Below are 18,196 nucleotides of genomic sequence, written 5' to 3' on the forward strand. Positions count from 1 at the left end.
GTTATATGGATGTCCAACATTATCCATATGACTAAGATTACTGTCATCTCCAATCCTCTGCTCACAGCCTATAATGTGTTTATTAAAACATCACTGTGGTGATGCAAAAATTAGGCTAATGCTCCTGTATGGAAAAAAAATATTTGGTACTTTTTAATAGTCAGAGTATCTCTGCCTTATCTTCAGCAAACGTCGCAGGATTTGTCCGTTATTTCCCCCCTCTAAATACACCATGTTTAGTGAATTAGGGATAGTAACTTACGCTTGCACTGCACAATTATAAACAAACCTATTAATATTTATAATTTCCCTATATATGTAATATTACAAGTTACAAAATAAGATGTTAAATTTGTGAGCTGTTTTACTGCATTGTTTGAAAAGTATTTGTTTATTTAGGATGACTATACTAACATTTGTGGATAATTAAACATCTACATACTAATTACCAAATACATATACAACAATTGAGCAATTGAGGTGAAGTAATCAAGTTCCCTTTCATAATGAAACAGACTGGATACATAAAATGCTTTATAAATACATTTCAAGTTGGGTGTTTATGATTTCGAGTACTTGGAAATTAATTGGAATTTAAATGGTCGTATTAAATGTAGGCTTTGAAGACAAATCTCCATTAGGAAGAAAGTGCCAATTCGCATCTCTATGGTACTACTAGTTACTTGCCCCTTATTGAAAACTAGATTCAAATGGGATAAACATATTGCCACTCTGTGTGTGCTTCCATTTTATAGGAATCAAATGGAAGATGTTAGTACAATACTGACAATTGTATACACTTTAAGAGGTTAGCTTTGGGTGTAGCTAAACCAACCGTTCCACATTCACTAATACGCTCATCTTCTCCTATACCTCCACATTCGAAACTGAATATGGCTTACAAATAAGAGACTTACTCCAAGATTCCAAGTAGCACTATAAAAGCTGACTCGTTATAGTATGGGTTGCTGCATGGTGTTTGAATGTGTCACAGATTCAAATATTGCCATGGTGTTATTAAACTTTGATGTAATTAAAATCAGTAGATTACCTTACATGACTCCAGAGTGCCCTGATTCAAGAGATCTACAAGCAACACAAATCATCCTGCCTACATATTCAGAAAAAAGATGATTCAGTATGGGAGCGTGTAGCTTTGTTATTGTTTGGTGTCTCGTCGCAGGACCAGTAGAGAGTGCACATTTTTCAGTGGTGTGCTGTACTGAGAGGGCACAGGAGACATTGAAGTCATCTGCTGTCTTCCTCAATTTGTAGAACTCCGGCAACAGAGTACAGGAATTACAAGATCAGTATTCTCTTCAGTGTGTTGCATTCTGATCAGACAGTGTTGCATTGCTTTAGAACCAGACAGCCTGCTCCAAGTGGCACTCCTCTATAGGGTGTAATCACTTCTCTAAAACCATCTTTTCTGAAGTCATTAGCTGTTCATCAGTGATTACAATAGGTAATTTCCAATCGTGTCCATATGAGACACAGGTGAACTGAGTGGTGTCGGAGGGAGGTGAAGGAGGAAGCAGCACATGGGGGGGGGGGGCATCAAGAAACCACATGCACTTCTATGGGGTGCTTTAAGTAACAGAAAATGTAGATCCATGAATCCAAGCAATATTAGCAGTGTAAGGAAAACAGTAAATCAATCAGAATATGGTTAGACCGAAACACTCCTGGGTGGAACAAAGGGAAGAACAGAGAAGTAAGCCTTTGAATCAAGATGAGAAAACTGAGATAAACAGCAAAGCGATCCATTCACGATCAAGTGGCTGACCCAAAACCCTCACTTTGAATGTTGGAATCAATGGGTCTTGCAAACAGTGCTGCTGGAAAAGGGTAAAGGAATTTTAAGGCTGAATTTGGAAATTAGGATCCTGATTTACAAGCAAAAAGTTTGAAATCCCTTATCATAAAAGATTTCAGGAGATCCTCAAGCAGTGTAAACTGGGGTTCTCAGATTACATCTGGGAAATCTGGAATAATTTTCTGAATCCTATATGTATCATGTGTGAAAGCATCTTTTTTACTGGAAATGAAACAATTGGACATTTAGGCACATACCAATACTTTTTAAAAGTGTGCAATACTTTTTCCACCGAGGGCAGAATAGTTTCCCTCGTAGTGATGCCTCATTCACTATATGCCCACCAAAGTTGGAGGGCTGAATCCTATTCCCTCCTCGAGTACAAATTTACTCCTGCCCCTGTCAAGAATAAATATCGCACAGAGTTCATAATGTGCGTGTGAATACCTATGACTGTGCAAGGTTGTAGAAATTCATCTACTTTCTATTGCATTGCTACCCTGGATCCCACCTCCCACTACCCCCTCCTTCCTGATCTTGAGAATCGGGTCTTATGTGTTACCCCTACAAATTGCTCATATTGCCAGTCAAAGCAAACTGAAGGAGATGATGGACGGAGTACTGAAACTTTTCAAACCCTCCCCCCCAGTCCCTATTAGATCTGGTTGAATATATCATTGTCCTTTAGCTCACTTCACCACACCAGTTCAGACCCAGCCATATTGAAATCAGTCTTGACCCTGTGCCTCATGGTATCAGTCCAGCCCAAACTGCCAAGCCAGGTCTTCCCTGGACCGGAAACAAGCATCCTGGGACCGGTTTCGGGGTAACACCCCTAATCAGCCAGGCCAGCTTGAATCTAGTTGCAAAGTGAGCAAGTGAGCTAAATAACGATGATGGATTTAACCCAGATCTAAAAGTGACTGGGGGTGAGAGTCTGAAAAGTTTCAGCGCTCCGTCCATCATTTTGTTGTGTTTGCATATTGCCAATCAGACATCAACTTCAATTGGTGTTCCTAAGGCACAGTTTTCAAGGTGTACTTTCAGTGAACTTCATCTACCGGTGTGTGTATGTGTAATCCTGTGTGTGTCAACTGAGTTCTCATTTTACCATGGAATATGCATTGTAGGTATATTTGTGTGGCCCACGTCTTTCTTCCAAGAAGATGTGCCAGACATAACATGCCATGCCAGAGAATAAATAAAAATACAGAATATATTTCTACCTCCCACCCTGGTGCCATTCAAGTGGACTGCTGTATTCATTTTTTAAGAATCTTGCACGAGTGCCAAAGGTAGATTCTGGGACAGCTGATTAGCAATAACTCTTCACCAGCAGGCTGGATTTTTTTATTTGCAGATTTAAGATTACAACAGTGTAGTGTCATCTTTCTACATTTGCAACTTAAATGTGTCTATAGTCTGCTATTCTAGTTCTGATTAGTTCTGTCTACCTAATTCCTTTCAGTTTTAAGCAAAGATGATCAGTATGAGAGCGCAATCAAGCGCCCTCACCTCACTCAGTCAAGAGCTTTCTCACAGTTGGAAGAGTACAGTTCGGAAAGATGGAATACAGGGCCTCTCATTAAGGACATTTATCACTTTTAATGAAGGAGTACCATGCAGTATTTTGTCCAACATGTAAATAATGTCATTCTTATCTAGTCATGACCATCAATAACAAAGATATTACAGTGTTAATTTCCTGTAAAAATGCATTTTAATAATAATGCGGCCATAATTATTCCACCAAACCACGACCAAAATTGGCAGTGTTCCTCCCACGTACCCACCCTGGGTATACATTTACACTCTCCCTTCAAATGAATACACCTATACCAAACCTACCTTGTAAAGGGGAAACATCCTTTACAATGCAACTTTTACCACGCAGTGCCTTTACGACGCAACTTTTACAACGCAAACCATTACAACGCATTGCGCTGGGGGGCGCTCTAGGATAGGGAATGTGTTTAATGTACTATCCAACACCTTCCCTACTATCTGGAGTTGGAATAGTAAATTAAACAATTCACTATCCAGCGCCTAAAAGCACTATGCGTTGTAATGGTATGCGTTGTAAAAACAGCGTTGTAAAAGCATGCAATGTAAAAGCATGCGTTGTAATGTCATACATCCTTGTAAAGGTATGTGAATGTTCACAAAGTGGCGTATTTGGGAATGTTAATCTATTAAAGCATTGCCAATGGGGGAATGGCTTAACAGCATGGCTGAGTAGACGTCTTTCTCCTGAGCGGCACGCATACTGTAACAATCCTGATAGATCCTGCCCTTCATAAGCATCGCAATTGCAGTGTGGAATAGAGGTGATTTGTGCCACACCAACCCAGGAAGAGCGAGGACCAGGAAAGGCAGTGTAATGCCGGTGCAGCATAGGCGAAGACTTTGAGTACCCAGGGCGCCATCTTGAGCTTGTGAATATTGCAGGGCGTGGAGCGTTGGTGAGGCCGGGATTCGATTAGACAGCCGGTACTCCACACGGATCTCTGGGAACTGAAACGGCGCATTGGGGGCACAGCTGAGGAAGTAAGGGCCCGCGCACATTAAAGAACTGCTTCCTGTGTTCCCGGGACAACTGGGGATTGCAGCACTGAGGACATTCGGTGTGCGCTGCAACCTTACCCTGAAACTCCTGGTAATCATTTGTGGTGAATGCAGGTGGCGCCCTTGGGACCGATAAGGGCTAAGGTGGAACACCAAGGAAGTGGCAGTAGAACCAGAGGACCCGCTCGCACACAGGGACTGGAGGCTGCGTTCCCAGTGAGGAGGGCGGCCGAGTCGGAAGTTTAGCGTGTGCTGCTTTGTCCCAAGCCCTGGGAATCATCAGCTGGGAAGACGGGTGGCCGTGCATGGGACCCAACTCAGCCGACAAGCCCCGGAGAAACTGAAACCTATAAAAAAAGGGAAGGAAAACAAGGAGCGGCAAGAGGGCCCCACCCTATGTTGTAATAGCGACCCTGAGGGAAAGTGGTGCACTATCCGATTAACTGCGCGGGAAAGAAAAACAAAAAGTGCGTCTATAGAGGAGAGAGCGAGCTCAGGGAGAAATCTTCAAAACATGGATGGTGGGGGACAAGTGGAGCCGGGTGCACACTGGGCGTGGTGGTTATAAGGATTTGGGTATGGGCCCGATTGAAGGCATAAGGGGGGTAATCGCTTCCTGGGAAGACCACAGCGCAGTGGCATCCGATCTCAGCGCAGTGGGGTCAATAGAGGCCTATTAAAAGATACTGGCCGCACTGGCTCAGGGACTGAAACATGTGATACGCCACGTTACGAACTATCCGGAGATAAGCGTGCCTAATCTAACCAGGAAACTTGGGCCCGTGGTTGAGTCAAAAGGGAAAAAGAATAGGCAAAGTCACAGTGGCAGCCTTCGTCCCACTCCACTAAAGAAATACGGGGTGTGCGAAGTAAATACTGCCACAAAACACAAACAACAGAATATCCTGGTTGCTCAGGGAAGTAAGCTGTGATCAGGATCCCTCTCAACAGGGTAAGAGAGACTAACAACAAGCGGAGAGTGGATGAAGTGCTAGTCTGCCTAGCCCCCTGTCCTTTGTGCCCTTTGACTAAGCACTCCTTCTCCCCTTGTTGGGGAAAGATCCAATATTCATACTCTGGAGTCTCAGCAAACCCGCTGGGAGAGTTCACTGCGCCAAGGGAGCCACTCACAGCTGAGGTATGGTATGGCACCCCTTGCCAAATCACTCCCTCTCCCCTTTTTGGGAAAGGATCCAGTATGTAGGCCTTGGAGTCTCAGAGACCCCTCTGAGAGAGTCCACTGTGTAAAGGGAACCTCCCTCAACAGAGATAGAGAAGTGATGCCACTTCCCCATGGATCACAGATTACTGGACTTTGGACGTTGCTTTGACTCGTCTATCGGTTTGTGTCCCCGTCGCCCTTCCCCTCCTCTTTCCATGCTGTGTCCATCACCCTCCTCTTCTTTTTCCCCCCTCATTACCCCTCCCCTGAATCTTTCCACTTGCCTGCTTTTCCCCTTACGTATTTGTGCTTATTGTTTTATCTCGACCTTACAAGTAACTATGTTGCCATGCTCTAATAACTGTGTAACCTTTGTAACGATGTAACCTGTAACTATTATCTGATGCCCATGTAAAGTGCTCTGACACCTCCGGGTCTAGCCAGCGCTATATAAAACCTTTAAAATAAATGAAATAAATAAATAAAAAACATGGGGAAGGACAAGGCCCCCAAGGCACAAATGAATAAAATCTCTAATTATGCTCAGCCATTGGTGAATGGACTGTAACAAAAAGGAAGAGTAAGTAATATTAATGATGATCAGACACCCGCGGAGAGGAATGGAGAGGGTTCCCCCACATTGTTGGACATGATCCATGCCATTCAAATGACCAGAGATGATATGGTCAACAGAATAGATGCGGTGGCAATAGAGGTTAATTTACTGAGAAATGACCTGAGGAAAGTCTCGGATAGGGTGGCCACCACTGAAAAGGACGTGAACACACTGCAAACAGAAATAAAGTCTCGCAGTGCCACGGTGGTTGAACTAAAAAACAGGTAATAACATTGGACGAGTGGGCGGAGGATGTTGAGGGAAGATCGAGAAGACATAATGTAAGATTTAGAGGATTTCCTCAAAAATTGGAGGGCCCCTCCATGGAGCTCATCCTGGAGCATTGGATCACTAAGGAAATTGTCCCCAAGAAACTCTCAAAGTTTTTTTATATTGAGCGCGCGCGCAGGGCGCTGGTCCCCCCTTCAAAACCCATGGCACCACCTAGGGCCATCATTGAAAAAAAAATTAATCACAGGGACAGAGACCTCCTTCTACAAATGTCGCGCAATCGGGGTCAGTTCGTCTTCGAGGGACATTCCATTTCAATATATCCAGATTACACCCATAGAGTACAAAAGCAGAGGAAATCCTACATTGTTGTCAAAAGAAGGTTACGTGATCTAAACCTGAAATACAGTCTCATGTTTCCTGCGAAATTAAGAGTTGAAAATGAAGGACACATTTTATACTTCTATTTGGCAAGGGACACCAGTGAGTGGCTGGATGCAAGGGGAGCGGAGTCCTCAGGAAAACAACCTACGATGACATCGAAGCCAGAACGAAAGCAGTCCAAAAGGCAGCACGGGACAAACCCATCAAGGGGCCCAGGCCGGAATAAGTCGTCCAGGAGAGCACATTGCAAGCATCTGACACAGAGACAGTGCCAGAGTGCATAGAGGTGACACAAGACCCAGAAACAGACATTGGAGAACAGGGCAGTGGACAAGAATGAAGATAGCCCAAATCCTAAGAGGCGGCTGCACAGATAAGTGACAGTAGATGTAACATACAATGGGGTGCCAACATATAAACATGGAGTGAGTGATAATAAGGGCATTATATAAGAGAATCCTTATTAAGAACTTTCTTTACTTTACATAAAGTAGGGGCTCGAGGGGACGGCCACGGGCAGCAATGCCCCCCACCAGAGTTTGGGCCAACAAAGGACACTTGAGAGTAATCTCGCTCCTTTGGCGGGTTCAGATCTCTAGCACAGCACCACTTTCTGTATAACTAACCAAAGCTTAATTCGAGGACAGAGCAGAGCTGGACCACAGACATTCATGTTCTGGTCCGAAAAGACGTTCAGGGAACGGGTGGAGGGAGGAGGGAGGTGTGGGGCGGTATGTGTAGAATTTTGCACTGGATGTAATACTAACAGTGGAAATCACGCGATTGCCCAAGGGGAGGGGGGAGAATGGGACAGTTCAGTTCTAAACATTTTATTGGTTACAGGGATCAGCACAAGGTCATGGGGAAATATGTTATTAGGCCATGCACAACTGGGCTGGAGGGCGGAGAGGAATGGGAAAGACAAGATCTGGTAGAGATAATCAAACAGACTGATATCAATGGCTGCACAAACTTTGAAAATACTCAACTGGAACATTAGAGGTATGGCAGGTATGGATAAATGACATAGAGTGCATGCGTTTTTGAAGAGATATAGCATAGCGAAAGCAGAATTACAAGAGACGCACATATGGGGGGGAACTATCACTAGCACACGCAAACAATGGAGAGGGCAGCTCTATGCTACTTCGTACTCGGATTTGCACTAGGAGCCCTAGTGTGGGTGGCCCCAGGAGTCCCCTTTTAGCACTTGAATCATTTCCTGGACCCTGAAGTGAGATATGTAATACTACATGGCAAATGGGAGGACAAGGAATTGTGTATTATTAACGTTTATGCCCCAAATTCGGATTTCCCTGACTTTTTTCCCACTATCCTTAAAGCGGCAACAACATACATGGGGACAGAGATTATTCTTGTGGGGGATTTCAATTGCGTCTTTGATGCGACTTTAGATAGAAAGCCTTCTCGAGCCATCACTGAACCCTGTATGCTGCGATCATTAGAAATGCTAATGCAGGGTATGCAACTCAGGGATGAGTGGAGGGGTAGGAACCCATTGAAGAGAGTGTTTTCCTGCCACACCCCAGCGGCAAATACATTTAGTCGCATTGCCCATTGCTGTCTTACACCTGGGTTTTCTGCGGAGACGGAGGGAATTTCATACCTTCCCTGCTACATATCTGACCATGCACCACTGTTGCTCATCCTGAAGATCGGAGCGGGCCGTCCGGCCATACCACTTGGAGGCTCCAGGTAGACGCACTAATGGACCCTCCCTATGCAAGTACAGTTTCCAAGGATCTGCAACACTACTTCAAAGAGAACTGGGGGTCGACAGCTGCCAGATCAACTGAATGGAAAGCCATGAAGGTGGTCATAAGAGGGGTATGCATGAAGACCACATTCGGGGTAAAACAACAGTTGAGTAGCGACATTTTGACACTTGAGAGCCTATTGCAGAAATTAGAGAGCACCATGCATACGATACCGGCACAAATGACTGAATGGAATCAGGTATGAGGAGAAATCCTGGAGGCAAGGGTCAGACTAGAAAAATTCACATACACTTCATATAGACAAAGGTTACACATGCAGGGAGACAAGTCAGGGGCACTACTCACAAGATTAATTAGAAAGGAAAAGGAACAAATACCAATATTGCAACTACAAAATAGTAATTGGGTCATACTACAAACACAAGGGGCGATCCTGGGGGGAATTCGCATCACAATTGGAATCTACTTGCACGAGTGTACGTTGGGTCCAATCACACGTATAGTGCTCACTTTATTAGAAAGAAAAACACGTGGAAGCCCTAGGGGCACCAATGTTAAAAGAGGAAATTCTTGCATCTATTCAAAAACTGAGATAAAACTGGAGACGGGCACCCAGCGGAGTTCTACCAGAAATATGCTCCGTTGTAGGCAGATCACCTATTGGAGGTGTTTAATGAAGCCCAGGACTGTAAAATACTACCAACACCATGTTGGAGGTAGGGAGCCTAAGCCGGACAGGGACCCTCTATCCCAGGGTTCCTAGAGGACTATCTCCCTCTTAAATATAGATGCCAAAATACTGAGTGGGATATTAACATCCCGTTTATTGCCGTATATGCCCCGACTGATCCACCCAGACCAAGCTGGGTTTATCTCTAAACAGAATACCACACATAATTTGTGGCGCCTGGCGCATGTATGGCATGCTCCACAGCTATCAAATTTAAATTGGGCACTGGTCCTGTTAGACATACAACAGGCTTTTGATTCGGTGGAGTGGGATTGCATGTGGGAGGTGCTGAAGAAGATGGGTCTGGGAAGGCCATTTATACAATGGATGGAAATAATATTCAACAGACCGACAGCAAGGGTCCATCTCCGGGGTCAGGTTTCAAAAAGTTTGGTATTAAAAAGGGATACCTGATAGGGAATCCCCTTGTCCCTGCTCCTGTTCGCCATTGCGATGGCACCCTTGGAAATTAATTTATGAACGGCATTGGAGAGGTAGGGGAGTCCGATTGGGAGATGTGCATCATGTGGTTTCGATGCATGCCGATGATACGTTGGTATACCTGCGCGCCCTGAAAAAGCTGTACCGGTGCTCATCACAGAATTGGAGAGATTTGGTGCAGGGTCTGGACTACGACTTAACCCAGGGAAATCCAAACTATTCCCTATGGGGAACTTAAGAGGGAAACATGAGAACAAACTCCCCAATGTGGGGATGAGATGGGTATTAGATGGAGTAAGGAAGTTGGAGATCAGAATAACACACACAAGCACGGCATACCTGCATAATAACATAGGGAAGAGTGTGGAAGGCATTAAAAAATCTGTCACCTTCTGGAAGGAGCTTCCACTGTCTTTAATGGGAAGAGTGGAATTGACTAAAAGGTTAATTCTTCTGCGAGGCCTCTATACCTTATAAAATTCTATATATCGAGTCCTGTACAAGCATTTTTCTCAGCTTGAAAGCTTGATAATGGAATTGATGTGAGGACAAAAAAGGAAAGGGAAAGGATAAAGTTGAGCACTTTACAGTGGGGATGGGGACAGGGTGGGCTGGAGGTCTCGCAAATAGAATTTTATTATATGGCTGCACAACTCCAACACGCAGTACAGTGGTTCGACGAACAGGATAATTGGGAGAAGCGGCTGGTGGCGGGCACACACGGGGGACTCCTCTCCCGGAGCTTTTCAAGCTGGGATCTAGAGTACCTGAGTCACTCCCATCTATAATAAGACATGTTGCTGTGTTCTGGGAGCTAGTGGTACAGAAGGTAGTTAAGAGGGCGTCCTACACCCCAGAGAAACCACTGTGGGTAGTAAACCCTTTAAACTGATAGAGCAAACGATGAATGTTAATAAATAGAAGGAGGGTGGATGCCACACGATGGGAGATTTATACATTGATGAGCAGTTCATGATGAGGGAGGAAGCAGAAAATACATTTCTACTAGGTAGGGGCCAGTTCCTACAATATGCAAAGATCTCTGCTGTGGCTAGGGAGCTGTATGCGTCATTCCCAGAGGAGCTGCCGGTTACGGGTACGTGAAAGGAGACTCTTTTGTTGAGGTATTTGGGTCTGATGTTGTGGAGGGATTTGTAGGCCTGGGTGCGCAGCTTGAAGGTTACTCTGTTCTTGATGGGGAGCCAATGAAGGTCTCGTAGGTGCTGGGTCATGTGCTCGTGTCGAGGGGTTACGAGGACGAGTCTGGCGGCAGTGTTCTGGATGGTTTGGAGCTTGTGTAGCAGGGTTTTGTTGATTCCGGCATAGAGGGCGTTACCGTAGTCCAGTCTACTGGTAATGAGTGCGTGGGTGACGGTCTTTCTGCATTTGGGGGATACACTTGAAGGTCTTGCGGAGGATGCAGAGGGAGTTGGAGCAAGTGGAGGCGACGGCGTTGATCTGGCGAGTCATGGTGAGGGTGGAGTAAGTGAGGTAGCTTTGCACAGCTGTGGCACATACAGCACCTATTGTGTTTTTGTGCCTGTGTAAATGTGTGAGAAATCATGCACAGCTGATAAACTGCAGTTCATGTTGGTCAAGAGTGCACTGCTGCTACGCATGTTGTACCTGTTATGGATGTTTGAGGAATACTGCACATATGCTACTTTTGTGGGCCTGTTGTAAGTGTGTTTGTAGGAGGGCACCATTCACTGCTGATCATGCTGCCACCTTCACCAGTCATGATACTATTCTTTAGGGTAAAGAAGCCTTCACTATTTATACCCACTTGTCATCTGTCAAGTAGAGTTATGCTAAATTAAAATGGTTTCGCGACACAAATTGCAAGCATATTGGCTTTTTTCAATTCTTGCCAAGGTTTACTTATGATTTAAATCTCACAACACTAAAACTTTCCAGGTTCTTGTTTAAAACATCTTATTATCTTAAAGATAATATTTACAATTTCTCATCTGATCTAATAAACTGATGGCGGGACCCACATGCAACTTAATCTTCCTTTCTGGCCTATGCCTATGTAGATAAGTGAGTTACATAAAGCCGCCCACATTAATCAACCGGATCAATAAAAAGAGGCAGAAAAGGTGGGTGAACACTGCTTATTTATGTACAGACATTTTCGAGGGTCTATTAAAAGCAGAAGATTTAATGGGCAGTAAAAACACTTTGTGGAGCATAATTTAGCCAAATTAGACAATGCACCTAGGATAGCTATCTGGATGTATAATTCATGTGTGGATAAGTGGGGTACATATCATTATCTAAAATAAAGAAGCGTTTTGGGAAAGTAAATACAAATTTATCTCTGGCAGAATTTATATTATCGATATTAAAAGGCGGTAATCTATGTGACACTGAAACTACATACTGAATCGAAATTCTAATTCCTGTTCTACTTCTCCTCTGCTCACCCTTGTTATTTTGTTAAAAGCGGCTGTGTCTCTTAAACATATGAGAAATATTTGAAAAATGAATGTTAAAATGCACTTCATAGTCTGCAAAATGTATACCACGCATTGATTGCACTGTCTATAAGATATCGGCTAAACTGAATTTAACCATCATTAAAATGGAGAGTGACTCACTGAGAATACATTTTCTCCAGAATTGAAGAATGAAAATAAATTAAGCGAGATTGGTTTCTAGCAGCATAAAGCATATGCATTGTGGACGGCTTTTGATAATGAGCACATCCGGATTTAGGGAACAGAAGGAAAATATGTCACAAGAGAGAAATGATTAAAAAGAGTGTAGAGGCAGGAAAACAGAAGAGGACAGATTAAATCAATTGAGGATGCAATACATAGACGAAAAGAAGGAGCCATAAAGAAGACCCATGCAAGGGGAAGAGGGCAGGGGAATTAACAAAGTATTTGTCACTAATAAAACAAACGAGACTGGCATCAGTAGATGTAGATGGTGGCAGAAAAAAGAGAGCAAGGAATTCCTGTATATTTAATTCCTCTTAGAAGAGGAAACGTAAGGAAGTTCTTAATAGAAACTGAAAACACAATATCAGAAGAGTAATAGATACCAGTACGGTATATTACAAGACTGTCAAGTTTCAAATATCGATCTACTAAATTATAATAGCCAGAATATCAACTGTCCTAATATCATGAAGATAACCAAGTATAGATGTATTATACTAAAGTCCACAGATATGTACCTTCACATTGAACAGATCTTCAAGGTACATAGATGTGGACTTAAATAGTAAATCTATATTTACCTACATATACTTTCCTAGCAATAATTTGGTGTTTGACATTCTGGCTATGATATGTTCACAGCTGTAAGAAACTGGAGTATTGTTTGAAAGGGGTGAGGACCCACTACAAATAGTAATCACAGTCTTTGTCAGGGTGCACCACAAAAGTCACTAAATAAACCTGTGCTTAACCCACTGGGAGCTTGGCAAGAAGCAGTGAGGCTTAATCTTGTTGCAATGTGTAAAGTACGTATGTATGACTTACACAGTAATAAGGCAAAAACACAACAAAAGAAAAATCCCAAACCAAGTTAAGAAAAATAGAGTACATTTTAATTAATACAATTATACTTGAACAACAAAAATACCAAAGTAATCCAGTGTTACTGAAATGTAAACTTTTTAGTGAAAATAGTTCTCAGAAGCAGTGGGCACCATTTGCTTTTATCTAGTCATGATAGACTAGGGGAACAGTCAATTATTCTCTATTTCATATTTGTTGTAGTTTAACTTAAACATTGTACATTAGAGCTTCAATAACTCTAAACTAACAACAAGGAAACATGACCTGAGAAGAAACTTGTAAACTGATGAAAACACATATTTTCTTATAATTAAAAAGGTTGAAAAAACAGTTATTAATGGCAAGTAAGTATTATAAAGATCTGACTCATGGGGGCCAGATAATTGATAACTAACCAAATCGGCATCATCAACAAATGTCTATATAAATGCAGTCTCATCCAGCAGCTTCCAAAGAAAACTTACCTTGCAGGTATATACAAGAGCCCACTCTATTATGGGTTCCACTCCTGCAAAATTTCAGTACAGGGTCCTGACATTAGTAATGAACGGTTAACAGTCGATGCATTACCCTTCGAAGCATTAAATGATGATTTATGTGACATAATGTTGATAGGCCACCTTGTTTCAGGTATAGATAGGCAACTTAACTTAATATCCATTTAGGAGAGCCTACTTGCTATGCTATGTGTTGGGGCACCTAAACTTCCATTTTAGTAGACTAATAACGTAGCACTTCCCACACAGTCTCAAGTAAAGAACAGGAAGAGTCCAGTGTTGACTTTGGTGGGTAAATTGTAACGTCACTTGAGTTAATCATAGGAGTCTCGTAGAACTCTCCCAAACTGGGTGTAATTGTACCAGTGGCTGATTTAAGATACTGTATTAAAAACTACTTCTGAGTTGTTAAAATCTTGGATGTCAATATCAGAGACTGAGACCGGGATAAAACTGATTTCTGTATTCGACCAGCGCTCCATCGCGGTCAGCCTTAAATCACACCTAGGTTCTTGTCAAGTGCAACCAGGTGGCCACTGTTAGTGTTTAACACTTTGGCCTAGATGTAGGTAAATGTGAATTACCGATTCATAAATACCGAATTTTACCGATTCGGTATTCATGAATCGGTAATTCAAATGTAGGTAGAAATTCGGTAACAAATACCGAATCGGTATGATTCGGTATTTACCGATTCTGTAAATACAGAATCGGAATTTGCCATTGATTCCTATGGGCCTTGAAGCCCATAGGATTCAATGGCAGTTACCGATTCGGTAATTACCGAATCGGTAAAAATACCGAATTTACAAGGGGGACAGGGTGTCACTTTGACACCCTGTTGCACCCCTGTAACTGGCTTGTGCGCCATGTGGCACAGGTGTACATGCACAAATGTGCATGTACCCAAGAATTCGTTATTTACCATGCAATTGATATTACATGGTAAATAACGAATTCTAAAGGCCCTGTAGCACTGTTAGAAGTGCTACCTACATAGGAAAATACAGATTCGGTAATTTTACCGATCGGTAATTTTACCGATTTGGTAAAATTACCGATTCGGTAAAATTACCGAATCTGTATGTTTTCAGTGCCCCTACATACCAATGTCAAAATACCGGTCGGAAACGGCCGAAAACCGGTATCGATTCCGACCGGTATTTTGACACCTACATCTGGCCCTTTGTTGCTATTTTTGTTTAAAACTTCATATCTTGGGTTCCTCTTTTTGCATTTTTGTAGTTTTAGTGTCATTTTGTTCATTCAATTCTTGTCTGTTGTAAATTAGAGTGGGATTTTTGACATTTGTTTTTACTGTTTTGGTACTTCTAAATGCTTTACACTTTTTCTTAAGTAAAGCATGTCTGCTCTGTGCCATAGGTACCTTGGGGTTGCATGGCTCAGTTTTATATTATTGAAAAATTAACTGGACCTAACAGGAATAGTGACATTATTACTCGTGGTGGACTACCATTTACTCAAACAAATAATGCACTTTGTCACAACATATTTGTCCGAAATTGGAGTATTAATTGAGGGGGGTATAAACCTTCCTCAAATAATAATCACAATCCTTGTCAGGGGGAACCCTGATAGTCCCTAAATACATCTATGCTTAACCCTCCGGTTATTTGGCACAAAGTAGACGTGCTTAACATAGAAAAATGTGTAAAGTAAGGAATACTCAACAGTAATTAAATGAAAATGCAACACAACAAAAGAGATGATCGCTGATGGGCTGGCAGTCATCTGTAAATTTTGGTAAACTGTTGTCCATAAGAGTGGTGAAGGTAATATCGTCTGCCTAGCTTACTCACTGTAATACTTCAGGCAAACATTAAATTAGGCCTCAGGTCTTATAGAGATTACAGACTAAAGCACAGACTCTTTTTGCTGGAAAATACCAGTTGGCTCTCCTGTCATGCTTTGGTGAAACACAAAGATTGCAGATGGTGTAAAGATCATCCCAGGGTTCTGTAGAGTGGCTTATCTTGAAAGGCGTCCATTACATTACCTCAAGTACTCGTTCTCCAAAAGGTAGTCAGGAGCACGCTGTGGCCTGAAGGGCCAAGGGCTGAGAGAAAAGGTTGCACCATGACAATGGACTTGAGAAAAAGAATCAGCACAGTTGAAGAAAACACATCGAAGACTGTTCTCACACAGGACAGAAGGCAACGAACACTGAGGCTGCAACTCGTTAAGACTGGGGGCACACTGACTCACGTCTAAATCCAATAGTGGGGGAAAACAATATAGCAATGGAGTCAGTGACCATATGCTTCCAAGACAAGAAGAGTAGTCATTGGGACCTTGTGTCTCAAAATACTTCTTCAAAGAAAAAAAGTTGCAATCATCCAAGCCAACACCAGTTGGTAGGAGCATGACATGTGTATCTTCAGCCACACATTCAATGAACACGTGCCTTTACAATGAAGCCACAATGATAACATATTTTTGCATTATAAATTAGTATCTTTATGGGTTACTTGAAGTGTCAATTCTAGATCATTGGACAACTACCCTCAACACGTTAACCGGAGGTGCCCAGATTGTGGAACTGATATAAAGCTGCTTTGGATGTTGTCTAAAGGAAGAAACCATCTGTTTCAGTGTATACCACACATGTTTCTCTACTTTCAATAAATGTAATTTAGAATCTGCAGCTTGTTAAATAAATATACTTTAATTATGCTGTTTGCCTGTTGAATTAGATGCATTTTTGTCAATTAAAGTTTGCTTTGTATGTCTTGTTGTGTATGTGCAAATTCTAGCTGTCTTCTTTTTATTTTGTGATAAAACTAGCATACACATGTAAAAGAATGGTGAAACCAATGGCAAATAGATAAAATCCCTAACCTTAAAAGGGTGCTTTTCACATTCATTCATTCATGAATAAACATACACTCCAGTACAGGTGCATTAATGTTTTTGGCCAGGTAGCTGTACAGGTTCATAAAGGTTTTTTGCCAAACAAATACATCTTCAAATCCAGAAAGGATGACCTATGTGACAAAGTGTCTATGTAGCTCTTGTACATTTTACCTCTACAGTGCACCACAGCTTTGATCTGACAGCAGGGTTATACAAAGACTTCAAAGACACTTTAAAACTTGCAAAATGCATAAAATGTAAATATTCCTTCAAAGTATCAGAGATTTAAAGAAAGGTACATTTCAGGGCTGTAGCGGATACCATTGCTACTGTCACACGGTTGCTATAAAAGAACGCACTGGTTACCAAAATTTCATGAATTAAAAACTGTGAATTAATCTTGCCTGCCTCAAAACATATAAAAAAGAAAAGGTGTGAATCAATCATACCTGTTTCAATATATATAATAAAAAGTTGCTGTTTTTGTTGATGTTTTGTTGGTCTGAATAAGAAATCTAGCGTACTTCTACTTGGAATCTTTGAGATTAGATAGTCACGCACACCATCAAATGTAAAATAAGGTGATTGGACTTAGAATATACCTGTTCCAGGCCTTGACAGACTTTAATAAAATATCTATAGTATTCTAACGTGGTATAATCAATGCACTTTAAAAGTTTCATTGACTTTTGGCAATATCACAAAGTCTGTGTGAGATAATTAGGTGGGTTGAGCAGCTTTCTCAGCAAAGGAGAAAAAGTAAATGTGATATAATATAATAGCAGGAGCTAGAAATAAAAGATCAGTGACAGTTTAAGACATATTGTGATTTTCTACCTCGCACACTGTTACATTCAAACGTTGTACGAAAGACGTTGTATAACGACTTTAAAATCTTAACTATATTTCTGCTTTCTACCCATACAGTTAATGCTAGTCCTATGAAACACTTCAATACAGAATTAGTGCCTCTGTTTGAAAACAATCCGAACCTAAAGATGGAATCTTGGACGTAAGTTATATGAAATGGATGAAATATTTTAAGAGTGCATCTGGGAATAATGGATTCATAGAGATCCATGTACCCCATCAACCAGAAATGGCAAAACTGGAGGCCAACTGCCTTAAAGAGCAGACTACAAGTTCTAGATTGCTCACAATTCATCTGCAAAATCACAACTCAACCACTTGCCCTTCACAAAGCTCTTACAAAACTATACCTTTTGAACATACTATAAAGTCAATAGGTAAAGCAGGGTGGCTTAACTTTGAGTCTTGGGCAGACTAATTGACCAACACCCATAGAGTAAAGGCTGCTCCCCCCTGTTTGGTAACAGCCCCTTGCCCTTTACAGCTAATGAACCACATTTTGACCCATTCCACTTTTACTGATAACAATGATAATGTATGGTTTTGAATATAAAAGATAAAGTGCCCTCTGCCGTACATTATAAGGATATTGCAAGTCATAGAGGAGTTCCATAACCATAAAGAGGAACAGGGCCAAAGGCCGAGTTCCTTTATAAAGTTCAGGAACTCTGGGGTGACTTGCAATATCCTTATCATGTACAACGGGGGTATTTTATCCCATATAATTCATGGTCACAC

Source organism: Lissotriton helveticus, chromosome 3_2 (assembly GCF_964261635.1).
Source record: "Lissotriton helveticus chromosome 3_2, aLisHel1.1, whole genome shotgun sequence".
NCBI lineage: Eukaryota > Metazoa > Chordata > Amphibia > Caudata > Salamandridae > Lissotriton > Lissotriton helveticus.